The 17,021-nt window shown below is 40.7% G+C and overlaps 1 protein-coding gene across 4 annotated transcripts in view; it reads right to left on the reverse strand.

Moving 5' to 3' along the window:
• Window positions 1-17,021, reverse strand: part of KCTD1 (potassium channel tetramerization domain containing 1) — a 67,999-nt gene that overhangs the window by 43,735 nt on the left and 7,243 nt on the right. The window lies entirely within an intron of this gene.

Genomic DNA, 17,021 nt, shown 5'->3' on the forward strand with positions numbered 1-17,021 from the left:
CAGTCTTGTAGAGAATTAGAAAGAAGGCGTGAAATTGTAATATTAAATTAGACATTCCTCACTCCGGGATCAATGAAACACCATTAACAAAAAACCCTGACCTTCAGGACCCCTGTGTCACTCAGTTTTCCTTCTTTCTTTCTCATCTATTCCACTTCCAACAAGTCTCTGAAGTCAAACTTAGCAAAACAACGTCCCAGTCTCACCAAAATGATAATCTATTGAAACCCCACTAGACGGACAGAGACTGCCAGGAGGGAGAAGAGTGCAAGGAAAGGGTAAGAGTTGCACTTACTGAGATGACAGGCTTTTTGGAAGTTCTTGTCAAGATGGACTGCAATAGGGAGCATTTACCTGCCTCTCCCATGCATTTCCAGGGCTAGCTGGGAATTTTTCCTCTCTGCTTGTAATTCCCATTAAAATTATCAGCCTACAGATTTCATAACAAGCAGGAGAATGAAAAACCCCAAACATTATCGTGAGAGAAATCGTATTATGATTAACTATTTCAAAATGCCTGTGGGTTACTTAATACCTTGGGACAGGCAGCATTAACACCCACAAAGGTGTCACTGTATGGGGACAGGAAACAGCCCCCTGCTAAAAATACGCAGCAGGCAGCACACAGCAATGGGAGCCTTTCCCCAGAGCTCTGGGGAGTGGGCTATGCATGTGACACATGAAACCTGCACTCAAACCCGTGAGTGACCAGTTACTTCCCCACCCCCACCCCACTCCAAAATCTGTCCACCTTTGGATTTTAAAGCCCTTCGAGAAGCAGGTATGTTTTTGGGTGGCTGGTGGGAAGATGGTGAAGTCCCAAAGGAAGCTAAATACAACTGTGAGTAAATTCAAAAGGCTTCTTCAATGCAGTATCACATGAAGGTTTTTTATTTCAGTTTGCCTCTTTTCATGTGTTTGGAGTTTTCTAAAATGCTGGAAATGTATTCAGGAAGGGACGAAGAAAGTCATATGCCCGCCATTCCCTATGCAGGTCAAGCAGCAATTCTGTTTTGCTAGTGTGAAGGGCAGGATTCAAGAAAAGGAGAACACAGGAGTCTGCTCTGGCAGGCAAAAAGAGTGCTTGGCAAGACAACGACCATATGGCACATGAACAAAGCATATTTTAGATTTGGTTCATTTGATTCCATTATATGTAAAAGATACTCTAAGATCCGTGGCTAAGAAATACAATTTCGGTTATTGTTTTCAGACCTGTAGGGATTTCCCCAAGTAGTCCTTGTAGCTTATATGATAAAAACATCCATTTGGCAGCTAATTTTAGCATTTTTTACCCACAGGAGTGATTAACCCTGAATCTATACAACCCTATGCTATATGCTAACAGCAGCCATCACTGCCTCTGCCAACCTCATGAAGCAGCAGTCCACTATTTAGTTGTGGACAAACAGTCTCTGCTAAATAGCTCAGCAAACTCTTACTTTTATATTAAAAGCCTTTTACTTGATCCTACACCAAATGAGACCATGCATACAACGTCAGAAGAGTGGATGAAATCTACATTATATACAATATGCACTCCTTTGGATGGGATAGCCTTCTTCTAAGTCTGTGGTAATATTTTTCTGGTCATTACTAAAACATGAAACACCAGTGGCTGGGCAACAAAAGGACCCAAAAATGTTTAAAGAAGCAGCAAAAGCCATGCCTGTTAATCAAAGATAAATGACTATCTCACTTTCTCTAGCTACTAGCTTTTATTGCCTCTAATGTACAAGACATGTCAATAAAACTGAAAATAAAAACACATTGGCATACACCAATAGTCACCCTATCTATGTCATTGCACAGAGAAGAATCACATCCTTAGATGATTCCAAGGGACAGCTCAAACTTAAACCAGCAAACAGCAGCTTCATCAAGAAAATAAAAGATAAACATTATTATTTTCAAAACACATGGAAGTTAAGTGAGACACAGCCTGGACACAGGCTGTCACTTGCCACAGCTGGACCAGCCACCAAGGGGCAACAGGCATTTGGCTATGAAATGAATGTCTCTTCTGTCAGGCTGCCCTGTAGTAGGGCTCTCGGAGAAGCTGGCAGTGGCCAGAAGGCTCAGCTCAGCTCAGCTCAGCTCAGCTCAGCTCAGCTCACTTCAACTGCTGTTGAGGCAGTAAGCTTTAGATGGACTTACCCTCATTCAGAATAATACTTGAAGAAACCTTTTGTTGGGTTTGTAAGGAAGCAGGGGAAGACTTCATTTAACCAAAGCTAGAGGAAAGAAACTCACTGAATATCTTGAGTGGTAATAACCAGTAAGATCATGCTGCTCAGGGGCCTCTCTAAGCCCAAACAGAGTTTTGAACCTATCTTCTGCAATACAAAAAAAGCAACTTTAAAGAAGGATAAAGACTACATGACTGGGGACCAAAAAAAAAAACAAAAATCATTAAAAGAACAGTTTGAATATCAACAGTACGAAAGGGGTCAGGTACAGAAAACCATCAACTATGATGAAATATTTTTTTAAAACCATATGCAAGAAACCCACCACATTCCAATAGGGACCTGAAAAATGGAAAAAACATTCACAAGAGGAAAGGTTGACAGGTAAAGGGACAATTGTATATGGCAACACATCCAGAGTCTTTAAAAAACCAATCTCAGATAAAGCATGGGAGATAACTGCGAAGTATTTTGTCTGGAACCAGGTAAATTTGAGGGAAACATCAAGAAGACCTTACAGCTTAGGTCTCACTTCATGCTTGCCTCCCACTCAGGAGCAGTGGAGGAAACCATCAGCTCTCTCCCTGGTGTGGAAAAGGAGGATAGCAGAGGCTGAAGCACTAGCTTTCCTGAAAAGGGCAAGCACAGAGTGCAGCAGAGACACCAAAGTATCCCCTTTCGAAACAATAAACCCCTGCAAGGAAAAGGAAAGATAGAAGAAGGAGAAGGAATTAAATTGCTAAGAGTGGGGGAAAAAAAAACAAAACTAAAGCAAACTCCCCCCAAATGTCAAACATTTCAGTTCATAGGTCTCTCCTCCAGAAAAAGTATTTGAGAAGCCTGGCTTCAAGAGCAGAAGATTTGTAATGTCAGAAATAAAGGAGCATTTGAAACAAACAGGAGTTTTTTCAGGAGTCTTGCAGTGATCACCCAGTACAGCATAACTTGAGTAACAATCCTAAAGTTGTAGATTGTCTCAGCTATCTTTCATCCCATTACAAACACAGTGAACTAGACACTTGGTTTTTGATGAACACCATCTTAGAGGTGAAGAGCCAAAAGGGAATAGCTAGGGGAGAGATTTATCTGTGGGGAAAGGGGCTAGAGTGGAAGAATGAATGGCTAGATTTTGTTTTTCAGCAGAAAAAACAGACCTCATGATTTCCACCCATACTGCCTTGCACAACAAACAGAACTTCAACCCAGAAATCAACAAGGGATGAGGGTTTGTGTGTGCCTTATTCCACATATTTGAAAAGCAGCATGGAATGAGGTGTGGCAAGTGGAATTCCTAACTCCAGCCCTGGCCAGGAAAGATGGCTGGATGCTAACCATGCCATGAAGGTCTTGTCATCTAAAATTCAACTAAGTCATGAGGTGCTCAACACTTTCTCACACTGAGGTGTGCCACAGACACAGAAAAAAAATTATATCAGACTCACAGGGTTTGATAGCCACAGGAGCCTCTTGCCTACCACACGCTTGCTTCATCAAAACCTCTTAACCCATCTCACAGTGATGAGTCTTACAAAGTGCTCAGCATCGAGTAGCTTCACCGAGAATAACACACTCCTGCCAACAGCAGCCTCACTTGACCAGAAGCAAGTCTGGAAGTTTCTGTGATGCTGACACTGTGGAATCCAGTAATACGGATGGAGGTTCACCTCGTGAGGGCACAGTGAAGCAAGCCAGGAGGTTCATCTAGGACTAAGAAACCCAGGAGAAATGTGAATGCATGGCTGAGCTTAAGCAGCAGCAGTTACATTATAAATGGTTTTAAACACAACAAAGGAATGGAAGATAAGCAGACAAACTCTAATACTCATATGCAAATTAGAATCAATGATGATGATTGATTTTTAGAAAGGTTCTAATGCCAAATAATTCTTCCCACTTGCACCCTGGCACCATTTAGTGTATATCTAATTAAAAAAAAAAAAAACAAAAACATGAGTATGGTTTTTTCTTCTCCCCCTTTTTCCATGCTGATGCTTGTTTGCATTACATCTATTTTGAGCTAAATTAAATAGGAGAAGCAGAGTTTTGATTCAGTAGTAGCAATAAATGGGGTTAGCCTGGCATTGATCTGTGTAAAGGGGCCAAAGCTAGGACTGCCAGAAGCAAAACATGGTCAGTGAACTCTATAGCACAAAGAGTGACCCTGCAGCTGAATTCCTAGCCCTGATTACAACAGAAAGAGACTTGCTTTCCTGAACAAAGAGTATTTCAGGCAGCAGATTAGCAGGAGAAAGTCTACTTGCAATGGCAATCAGAGGAAACCAAAATTAAGAACCACAGCAGACTTTGGAGGATTTTAAAAAGCCTCTGAACAGTCCAAAACAAATGCCTGCCTTACTCTGTGTTTCTTGTATACCATCAAGTCCAAATGCTGAAGAAAAAATATTTTTCTTTTGCATCTCAGATAAATAGCTTTAAGTTAGTAAAGTGTGCAGCAGGGAAGATGAGCCAAAACCATGTTATGGACAGAATGCCAAAAAAGTTCCCTTGAAGCCTAAGAACATTTATCTTGCAGCCCTACAGAAAGGGCAATCACATTTACTCTAAGAGGAAAGGCCCTTTTTATAAATCACACTTTAAATTCAGCCATCAAATTTGTACAGAAGGAGAATTTCACAATCCTTAGGAAACACGGATCAAATTTGCTCGCTCTCTGGGTGTTTTGTGCTGTTATGCAACGCAGAACAGGGAGAGCACAGCAGTAAATCTGGCCTCATGACTACCAAGTTTAATCACAATGTATCTACGATGGAGAACAAAGTGCCTCTTATTCCCACTGCACTGCGAACCCACCAGATCTCAAGCCAAGCAGTTCAGGCCAGCTTTTGGCTAGAGGCTGGCAGAGCACTGGAATCAGCCATTCCGAGGTTGAAGCAAGCTCATGTCTCTTCCAGAGAGGCCAGTTCACACAGGAGAAGCACACAAGGTGTTGGGTATGCAGTCATCCCTAGCAGCACCTTCAGCCACTGCTCCCAATGCTTCAGCAGGTCTGCTGGCTATTCACAGGTCCTGCACACACTGAGAAGCTGGCAAGAAGCACAGCCCTGCCAAGTGATCCAGGGCTGCTGAGCAGCAACGCTTCTTTTAGTCTCATTTTTTAACCCACCCATTTTTTAACCATGGGTGACATGGTGCAGCATGCCCAGAGCTCACCCTTGCTGGAAATCCTGAGTCAGGGCTGATGCCCAGCAGGGCAGCCCAACTCCTCATGCTGGCTTCACCAGGAGCAGTGAGACTTCAGCCCCCAGAGCAGTGAGAAAAACAGAGGAGACCTCATTATCACTGCTTTGACTTTTAACCTATTTCTTTTCCATATTTTACATGAGCATTTACTTAAAAGCAAGGATCACAAAACATTGAGCAATGTCAAGTCCTTATGTATAAGCTATTAAAGATCTTCAGCCCATTTTCCCTGCACAAAGTCCCATATGTGACTTTTGCTCACTTCTTTACCAAGCTGAAAGAGGCAAGGTGAAGACCCACAGAGGAAAGGGGGGAAGGATTAAAGACTCTGTCAGCATACTGACAGCCTACAAAAAATTAAGTCAGAAATCAGAAAGACAGCACCTTGGTTTTTTAAATGCTGCTCCTTTGGTTCACCACTTTTATTAGGGGTTGATTGCATCCCTCTCTTGAGTTTTGCGGTGGCTGCAATGTCAGAGTGTGGGACGTGGTTGTCATGACTGGGAACTTGCTGACTGATTTACAAGAACATACAAACCCACATAACCAGAAGATTTTTATTATTCACTCATGTTCTGAATGTTCCTTTCACCTTTCATTGAATAAATCTTGAGAAAGTGAAGATTTATTTCTAGTTTGAAATTCAGCTTTCCTTTTGTAGAAGGGTGCCTAAGTATAATATACCTTTGCTATGGAAAAATCACCTCACAATATCCCTCTGAACAGCTCGAGGTCAATATACCTACATTGGTAACAGCATCTTAAAATTAGGTTGGCATTTTAACTGTTTAGTGGGCATTGAGCCATTTCAAATAGATCAGTTCATTATTAGAAGTGGCAATTATTGTAAATTATACTCTCCGTAAGAGCAGCTACCTAAGCTTTAAATATGTTATGATACCTCCCTGACCATTCCCTTTAAATGAGGATAGCTGAGGGCTCAGACATCATCATGCAGCAAATAGCTGTGCAATTTCGGACAACTCTTTTTTAACCACTCCTCTCCCCAGGGCTACCACCCCCATAGCAGAGCTGGCAAAACAGACTACATGACCCTGCCTCCTCTGTCCCAGTTCACAGAATAAACGTGGCAACTCAGTTTACCAGTGACAGTACCCAAAAAAAACCTAATCCCTTGACCGAGGTTTGTTGTAGCTGCTCAATTGCAGGCACACGGCTCCTTTTGCTGACTCCACAAGGGAGCAAAAGCCTTGCACAAAGGAGGAGGGCAGCCAAGGGCAGTAGCATCAAGCTAAGATTTGCCAGGGCTTGTCTGTCAGAGGACAAAGTTTTGCATTTTAACCACTTTTGGCACATTCCACATTCGGTATTTTCAGGAGCTTTCTAGGATGTTTATGAAACAACTGCAGGGTAGGCAAGTAAATTGATGGTGGCACAAAGAATGCCTTCCCACATTCTTCTCCCATGCTCTTACTGTTGAAGTAAATGAAGATGTAGTTTATGTTTCTGTAATTACAGTTTGTTAAAAGGAGAACAGGTTGTTAAGTTATGGTAAGGAGCCCATGAGCCTGTCCTCTGCTTTGAATACCACAGCAATGTAGATTTTACTGAATAAAAAGACCAGTCAAAACATTACTCAGAGAGAATCTACACTCTGATGCCATCCAGCATAAAACTACGTACATCTGCAGTAGTCACATTAATCAAACCAATCAACTGAAAATTGTTCTTATGAGAGCTATTTTAACATAAGTCAACACTGTCAAGTTTCAGTCATTTAATATTTACTGAAAGAATGCTACTACACATTTGCTCTCTGACATTTCTGTACCATACATCATCAGCTGTTTGCTTCTAATCCTGCATTTCCCCCATTAAATACTTACAGCATTTATACAGCCTCGTAAAACTCCAGTAGAAAAGAATAAGCCACCAGAACTTTTCCCCATACATTACTTACCAACTTAACTATGTAACACAATGTGAAAGGTTTATGCACACCACCTGGATCTCATTACTGCTAAGTTTCTGTCTTTTTAAAGTGTACTTTATCTGGAATATTGAAGTGCCTTAGAATTTCATTTAAAAATACTGAGCTGACATACACACAGCTCTCTACTGCAGGATGCTAACTCAGTAAACAGGTTCACAAATCAAATCTGTGCACACTTATTTCTGGAGTTTAAAATGCATCAGGTTCAATTCAAATATCTGAAGCCAACTGAACACCTCAGCCTAATTCAGCCTTCCCCTCCTAAGCATACTACAACTAGAGATGCTACTCCTTGTACAGTAAGAAAACCAGCAAGAAAAGTAAGAAAGGAAGAGTTTCAAGATAGCATTGGTATCACCTCTCTACTGATGGGTGCTAAGGCTCAGAGGTACAGCAGCTTTATATAGCAAGATACATCTAAAAAGCAGGAATCTGAGCTGTGATGAATTCAGTAGGAAGATGATCAAAGAGTTTGCTAAATACCCAGATGAACCAAAGAAAGCTTGTCAAACACTTTGGTATTACCAGTTGAGAGATTCCCGTTCAATCGTGAGGCAAGAATTGTGGTTTAATAAAAGCATAGAACAAAACCAAGCATAAAAAAAATCATGTGCAGTGATTTTATTTTTGTTGTATATTTGACTGTAATTACTGTCTTAAGTACTTTAATTGCCTGGCATCTCCTCAAGTGCCTTGCCTGTGGGGAGGGGAGGCAGGGCAGTTTATAGTTTGTTATTAATGAATGAAGTACAAACAAGTTTACCTTGTCTGTAATCAACCTTCCCATCAAAAGAGTTTGAGAGGAAAATGTAAAGGGGTCCATACATCCCATAGGCCCAAAGTGACTCTGTTAATATCTGCTTTTTAATGATTAATGTGCTTCTGACATGTCACACCACAGAAGGAGAAGTGGCAAACATCTTTATAACACCCACATGAAAAGCATCACCTATCTATTTGTGTTCTCTTCTACAGACATCTGCTCTCAGCCACTGATGTGGGGATAGGGTATGGGGACAGGCCCCATATGACCTTCCTTGCATGCATTCTAGGTGAGAAAATGGGGTATGCAAGCAAATCTGTAGGGTCATTTACAATAGCACTGGAATGACACACATCCAGCCCTTCTTCACTGGAAATAATTTTTGCCTGGAGTGGAAACAGAGTGGAAGGAAACAAGAATAAATGATGAGAAGCAGCTCACACAGGATAAAATAAGATATAATTGTATGCTTCATTAAGAAATTATTAGACACAAGAAGCCATAAGTAAAAGTCAGTGAGTTATATGAAAAAGATGGTGAAGCCAGGAGGATGGAGAAGCAAACTGCTATTTTTCACTATTAGTAAAAGACACAGAGTGTAGAAATTTGGCCATTAGTCTTGTTTTTCCACTGAAATTGGTACAGGAGTCCGCTGCTTTGAGGTAACATCACATCAACAGCCTAGCAGACCATCCAGGCAGCAAGTGCACCACTGGCAGAGCAAGCTTTCTCTTGTGGCTCTCACCCTGTCTTGGTGAGCTGGTCAGGAGCTCACCTCTGGAGCAAGAGCAACTCTTCACCACCCAGGCTGCCAACAGCAGGGACAACCAGCATGAGTTCAGTAGCTTCCACTGCAAGGATACTTGCCCACTAAGACCCAGACTGAGACTGCTAATTTTCTCACAAGTCACCAAAAAATACGCTTTAGGAACAGCTAACACTAACAGCTTTCCATTTTTACAGTCTGGGACCTTTTTGCTGGCATCTCCAACGCTGTCATCTCCTGTGTCTTGAAACACAACTTACTTTCATGGCACTGTCCCACTGGCATGCAGGCAGCACATTTGCTGCTCCAGGGAAGCTCAAAGCTTGTGGTGGCCACTTTTCTCCATAGTTAAACACAATTTTCAAGTCACAAAATGGCCAGCATATTTGACAGTTTCTCCAAAGCACATTCCTTATACAACCGTGCTCAAAGCATCCTCCTTTATTGTTGTTAAAAAAGCAAATATTGCTGATCAGATGAACACTTCCCCTTGAATAAGTTTCTTATAAAATGCACAACCATGTATCTTGATATAGCTACATAAATAAAGCATGAAAGCAGACCCTGTAAATATTGATTTGAGCCTCCTACTCATGCAGATGCATGGGCAGAAAATTGACAGAAGAGATCATAAAAGTTTAAAATATATTTATGAAAAAAGCGGAGTACAGTATGATAGCAGCTTAACTTCTTCTCAAGAATGGGTGGCTGAAAGCTAGCACCCAGCCATCTACCTACCAACAAGAAATTCCTGACTTCTCAGAGCTGTGACACCATGTGTTTCCTTAGGGAAAAAAAAAAAGTGTTTTGATCAAGCACACCGCCGAGGCATTTAAGGTTGTCATGTAACATGAACTGACTACACAAGAGAAATTCAGGCATTAACATACACAGAATAGACTAGCGTGCACAATTCATTTTGGATGCAGACAGCTATTCATGCAAATAATTCAACAATCCTAGTATTCCACTAGGAAACTGTGAGTCAGATAAACATGGGAAAAAAGGACACTCCACCTGTCTCCCCTTGACCCCATACATTCCCACGTGCCCTCCCACCATAGAGTGGAGCTGCTCTCCCTGTTTGGCATCCAAGTGGGATGAAGCTGTCTTTGAAAGCAGGAACCCACCAGAGTTGTTCTCAGGAATTTTATGAAGTAGCTTAAGGATTAAGAGAGTACATGACCAGCTTCTACAGCACTTTGAACAAAAACATGTTTTCCCAACTTCCTCAGTGAGCTTTAATAAGATGCGAAGAAGAAATTGATCTGGACACTTTAGTTTACAAGGAGTATTTCAATTAGCTTGAGGAAACTACTTTATTGTCCATTAGGCATAAAACCAAACACAATGTTTACAGGCCATTTCACCACCGTGCTGATAGCAGATTTCTTTCAGAATACATACCCAAGAACCAACACTTACTCCAACACAAACCTCTACAGCAAACCACTGTTTGAAATTTTACTTTTTTGAAGGTTAAGGAAAAAAACCCTTTAGATTTTAGTTCCTCTAAGAGGCAATAATACAATGCACTTAAATTAAGTCCCACTCACTTTTTTTTAACTCACTCTAAAGTTGAAGAAAACCCAGTCTTCACTCTCTGCCCCTTAACTGTTCTTTTATATTTTCCTCTAGCTTTTCTACTTTAAAGAAAAATATGCATAGTTCTTCTTTGCCACCCCTCTGGGTCTATCTTTTCCTTGTTCAGATTTTCAGTGCACCTACTACACTTGTTATTAAGCATTAAGAAAGAAGGATGTTTTTCCCCCCAATTTCTTTCTCCAATTTCGGCTCCTCTCCAAACAGAGACATTATTTTTTGCTCCTTGAATCCATAAAACTAATCCAGCAGAAGCACACTGGCATACAGAAGTTAATCTAGTTCCCCAACTGATATGCTGCAACAAGATAGTTGATAAGATATTCTCACCCTGCTTTGCCTCTCCTTCTTATTTTCCATTTCAACTTACTACTTCCATCTCTTTCTTCTCACAAAGTAATCATGCTCTGCCTTCAAAATCCTGCTAGCTCAGTTATTTTAACCTTTCTGGCCTCCAGATAGGTTGGAAAGCTCACATCTGCTCCTTTCCCCTCCCAAAAATCTAGTCCCTTCAGATAAAGTAAGTAACAGCTATTTCAGACCACTATCATTAAAGTTAAAGACAAAGCTTTTCAGGGCGGGGCTTTTTTGGAGCTTTTTGATTTTATAAAGATTGGGGTGAGGGGGAAGACATTTGAATTTTTCCTTCTAGCTTTAGTTCCCTTTTTGGGAGGAGAGCCTGAGAAGACGCACAGACCCCTGAGCCGCAGGCAGGGCTGCACGGCCAGTGCTGCAGTGGCAGTGCTCCCGTGGCTGGAGCCTGAACCAGCTCCCTGCAGGAGGCAGGGGCCGTGGAGGGCACTGCCACCCCCTGTGCCAGCTGCTGACAGGGTTGGGGTAGCTGGCTAGCTCTGGCAGCTCTGCTGCTGGTAATCTATGCAGAACAATGCCACAACGCCACGACACCAGAGCATTTCACAGCAACTAAGTTGGTAAGATCATAACCCTGTAGCAAAAGAAGGGTCCAGTCAAATTAGTCCATCACTTTACAGAAATAAAAATGCCTTAATAGGTTAGAATAGTCAGCTGAGTTACCAAGCAGGAGGAGGAGGAGTGTGTTTTGCTGTTTTAGCAAAAATTTGGACATGGGCCTTCTATATATATAAAAAAAAAAGTAATTCTTATCTATTATATTTTTTTCCTGGAAAGATACAGATTTAACCTGATGCCTTTGTATCTCTCAACAATTAAAACAACATACACAAGCTTCTGAATATTTTACATGACAATCACAGTTACTACTATATCATTACCCTGTACTGCAAATCTAGCCTACTATTATATTCACAATCCTGATTATATCCACTGGCAGTTTGGAAGCGAATATACTGAGACTGAGAAAAACTGAGTGGTTAAAATTCTACTTTAGCACATGAAGAAGAGATCTTTTCTTAATGAATTACCACAATAAACTCTGAAGTCTTGAATTATCCTCCCCTGTACCAGAGGAGTTTTGCCAGTTACACAGTACTGTAGTGCTACACTTCCATGAATCAATTCAATGCATTAGCAACTCAGTTAATACTATATTTAGTATTGAGTCACTTATATTCTACATGCCATGCCCATTTTGACACATTTGTACTTCCTAGTTAGAAAAAAAACTCATTTTCCTTAGCTTTTTTTTTTAATTCCTTACTTTTGATACTTTCCCAATGCCTAAACCTGAACAGAACAGCTTGTATCTAGAGTAGTTTCAGTGGAAACAAAAAAAAAAAAATTGTATTCAAGTGCATCTCAAAAGTAACACACTAAAAGTCTCCCAAAAAAGGTAACTTACAAAGACTTCTAAGAGATAAAACCAGTAATAAGGTTACTTTGAAAGTGTGTCAAATACTCCAAAAGGAAGGCAAAACTACAAAGTTCTGAAAGGACATTAAAGTTATTTCTGCTTTTCAAAAATCAAACCGTAACTGTGTTACACATACTGCTTTGGATTGGCAGCAGCTTCAGAAAGACGATTTTGCAGCAGTTTGAGGCTGACACCGAAACCACGTTAGTCCCATTCTGCCTATTTTGTTTTCAAATGGTACTTGAGGGGAAAAAAAAACAGATTCAAAGGCTGAGGAATTTTGCATTGCCATCCCTGCTAAGGAATATAACTTTTTCAAGTGTTTGTGCTGGGGAAAAAAATCATATTCTTACCAGATTCAGTCAGTTTTAGAGAACTTAAGTTTTCCTCAGATGGTTTCATGGACCAGATAGCTTTGCCATATCTGCTCTTCCTCAAAGAACAATTACTTTTCCACTCCCAAGTCTGTCAGTCACTGACCAGTGTGTGTTTTCAGAGAAAGTGGTTATTTTTTTTTACCCCAAGAAACTGTATTTTCCAAGAGATAATCAGCAAGATACATACTTCAGCATTACTAAATTAAGAGACAAGAGAAAATAAACCAAAAAGCTCAACAGGTCTCTCTAAACTGCTGATTAGTCAAACTGTGCAAGCTTAGAGCATCTTATTATTTCCCCTACGCCTTAAAAAGTATTTTAAAAACTTGAAAAAAATGTGAACCTGGTCTTGCAACAGTCTAGGGAGAGCTTCCAGAAACTACTGTATCATGACAAGAAAGACACGGCATTTTCTAAACCCAAGCTGGAGACTAGTACTGATCAACTTGATAAAAGCCTACAAAAAGCATCACCACAAACAACCAGTATCACTGTCATATCTGAGATAAGGAGGAATAGCACAAAAGCTTTTTTTATGACTAGCCAGTGCTGCTAGTTATAAAATCATTAGAAACACAGGAAAACCCTCAAAAAGGCAATCAGTTGAAGCAGGCTCTCTCTTTATCTGCATTTCCAACAGTTTGTACTACAGCCATAGGATTCTGTCAGGACATCTGTGCTCCCATTTACACTTTCCAACTTGTCAACCCAACTCTCAGCTAGGTCCTCCCAATTTGGCATCAAAACTAGACGGGTTAATTACAGCACTTCAGATGACTCGCATTCTTCTGAATGGGGCGATTTCAATACAAGGGAAGGAATTCATCAGGCATGTCACAGGTGAAACAGCCAGCCCTTGTTAAGAAGGAAGGAAGCTATTTAAGTCGCTTCTCCTCTTCCCCACATTTCAGACAAAAAGTCAAAAACAGTCTCAAGCCATCCCAAATAGAAATGAAATGAGGAAGGCAACATGAGTGGATTTCCTCTTCTCTTTTATGCTAAACCCACACACCCATGCTCCCACCCCCCCACATTGGCCAGACACACCACACGCTTCTATTGCTACTTCTCCAGGGCAGCTTTCAACCAGAGGATGCTCAATAATTAACCACTGGTGCTACTGAGCCCAGGAGTTTCAATGCTGTCCCTTGGTGTGCACTGCAAACACCTCACCCATGAAACAACAGCTCTCACCAGCAAGGTGAGGACAAGCTCCCTATCTGGTCACCCTGGATCAGAGTAAGAGCTCAGTATGACTACACTGGACTTGAATGACTCAAAGCCAAGGCATCAGACACAGGATGCTGCCCTTACTGCAGACCAACCTCCCTCTGCCACTTTTGAAGCCTACTAGAACCTACAGAGAAAAATCAACAGCAGCAAAATAAGCAGCTAAAAATATTGCTGTGGTGAGTAAAAGCTCAGGATTTAGCTGAAGGGTGTTGAGAAATCACTCTTGAAATTTTTCCAGCAATCTCTAATTTTGAATAAACAGAAGCGGACACACACACACAAAAAAGGCTTAAAAGAAGGTGTTTTAGGGAAGTTGTGCATTTATACATTACATTTCTGACAGGCTGACACAGAAGTACTAACAGAGTACACACAGGTGCCAATTTGCAGGGGAGCCTGAGAGCTGTGGTTCCTTCATTAGAGCTACCAAGCAGAAGAGTCTCAACTACACAGGCACCTCTTCCTCTCACTCCTGATATCAAAAACCAAACTAAAACAAACAGCATCATCAGACCTAGTCCCTGGGCACTTTGAGGAGGACAGTGATAAGTGAAGCACCATGGTAGAGTTAAGCTCAGCTCAGAAATCACCCCAGCATCTCCACAAGACTTTTTGGATAAGGAAACAGGAAAAGGAATACCAAAATTCCTTTGGAAAGGAAAGCCCAAATTCAGCTTCACACCTTGCCTCCTGTAAAGAGCTTTCCGCTCTCTTGCCTTTACGCAGACAAGTGCTCCAGCCTGTGTTACCTGAACAGCACCTACCAAACAACCTCCCTTCCACCACGAGCTACCCCCACTACCAAAAATGCTCCACTCAGCCTTCATCTCCTACGCTCACCTTGAGGAAGGACTGGTTTCCTACAGCTGGTGACACTATTTGAAGAGAAGTGATTACCTCTTTCCAGTAGTCACACACTAATGCATTATATCCAGACTACATGACCTATTTTAAGTACCAAGAACACTGCAAACCACATCAGAACACTCAGGCTAGGACTTGAAGCAAGTCAGAAATCCCAAGGAGGTGCTAGCTCAGAACTGTGCTATATGGAGCAGATGTGTCCTAAACATATAGTGGGAAAAAAAAAAAAAAAATCCATACATTGGTAAAGTGAATGGGGCTTTAAAATGTCATTCAATTTCCATTTCATTAAAATGATCTGTCCTAGCTACAGAAGTGTACTGGTGCATACAATAGGTAAGCTTATCAATTAACTAAGAATTTATTGGAAATGTTTATAATACATTTCTGCACTACAATTTTGATTATTTTTGAAACTAGAAGTTGCATTACGAACACATAAAAGATACTTGTTCTCATCGGGGATTAAGTCCTTAGCAAGTTTGAAGGTTTTCAGATCAACTAAACCTGGCTGAATGCAAAGCATGTAAATTTCTAAAAGCCCAGAAAAGCCATTTTTCCTTGCTGATAATCCCCAAAAAACAACCAGAACAGAATTCAATTATTCAATTGTACATCTTCCAAAGTTACTTTTAGATCAAGGTATTACAAGAAGTTCCAATCCCTTCCTTATTCCCTATGCTTATGCCCAGAAGAATCTGAAAGCATTCCCTGGAAACATGATTATATATTTTTTACTGTCTCAACACTAATAAATCTCTTCCACATCAGATAAAATGCAGTTACCAACACTTGTCCCTTGAATCCAAAATATGATAAAAAAATTATCTTCACATACATATTTGGCTACATGCCCTTAACAATTTCCTTCTGAAAAGAAGGGTGCATTTGTTGCTTCAGAAACAGAAAAGCAAAATAATAAGAAAGGACACAGGGAAAAAGATGAACAGAAAGGTTTCGAAAGTGACTGAAAATCTACAACATCTCTAATTAGGTTCCAGCTTCGAACACAATAGTCGGGGTACCATGGCCTGTTATCAAGTTTATAGCCAAGGGCACAAGACAACACAACCCCACATTCAATTTAATTACAGCCTATGGCTTTTGCAGTAGTGTGTGTTTCAAAGGGTTTAAGTACTCATTTATTTCTACACCATACATGAAATAAGGCAGCTCCCTGTCACACAGACTCACCAATTAGACTGAGCAGTTTCTGATCTCTTGCTCTCTAGAAACAGAGCAGTGGGCAAAGGAAATCTTTTACAGGATAATCACAGAATACTTTTTAATAAAAAAAAAATCAGCTCTCTGCTGCCTTTAAGCTTGTGCATTTTATCTTTGATGTGCAGATTACCAACATAGTAATTTCAGATTCTATAGGATGTAAAAGAGTGTAAAAATACAGCAGCACCTTCAGTGATGTTATTTTTTTCCTCCTGATTGTATTACAAAAGTCATATTCATTTGAACTATAAGGAACTGGTCACCTCTTGCATTCCTGCCATCTCAGAAGGCTGGACAAAGCAAGTCCTCTGACCAGCTCATGTGATGCAACTAAATAACATTAGTCTAACTTCTAAAAGGGAAAAATATTTTGAAAATTAAGTGATAGTAGAAATCACCCTCTGAAATAGTTGCACAATTTAATACCTCCAACATATCATGCTAATGCAACCAAGAGGACCTACAAAGACAGTATTGGACCTTTAGCTGCACAGCCACCATTCTAAATGCAAGTATCAAAACACCATTCTTGGATCTGCTCTGAAATACTCTCCCAAGTCACCTTAAATCAACTCCCTAATAGCTGATTCAACGTGGACCAACCTTAGCCAAGGGAAAAAAAACAGTTCCCTTCATTCCTTTCAGTGCATGCACTGCCCCCAAATCTGTAATATTATAAGATTACTACGCCTAATCTCTGTTCTGCTTGTCTTGTACTCATCTTGGGAAACACATGCCTACCAAGCTTCATGTTCATTATAAGGAATGTAGCCTGGGATATCCTACTTTCTTAAAAAGAAAAACCTATCTCCAACAATATTTAGGAGCACTCAGTTACAAACAACACTGACTTCCACCCAAAAGAGCAATAGCCAGGATTCCTGCATTTCACTATGGAGATTGATAAGAAAGCTTTGGGGACCATACTTGACAGCACTACTACCTTATCCCCCTGTCCTCCAAGGATTTCAGAGCAATTTTGATGATTATCAGGTATAGTAGTCCCTTCTACAGATCTACTTTCCACAACTGTAACTAACTTAGCAGAAAACAAAA

The sequence above is a fragment of the Vidua chalybeata genome, chromosome 1, assembly GCF_026979565.1.
Source record: "Vidua chalybeata isolate OUT-0048 chromosome 1, bVidCha1 merged haplotype, whole genome shotgun sequence".
NCBI classification, from domain to species: Eukaryota; Metazoa; Chordata; class Aves; order Passeriformes; family Viduidae; genus Vidua; species Vidua chalybeata.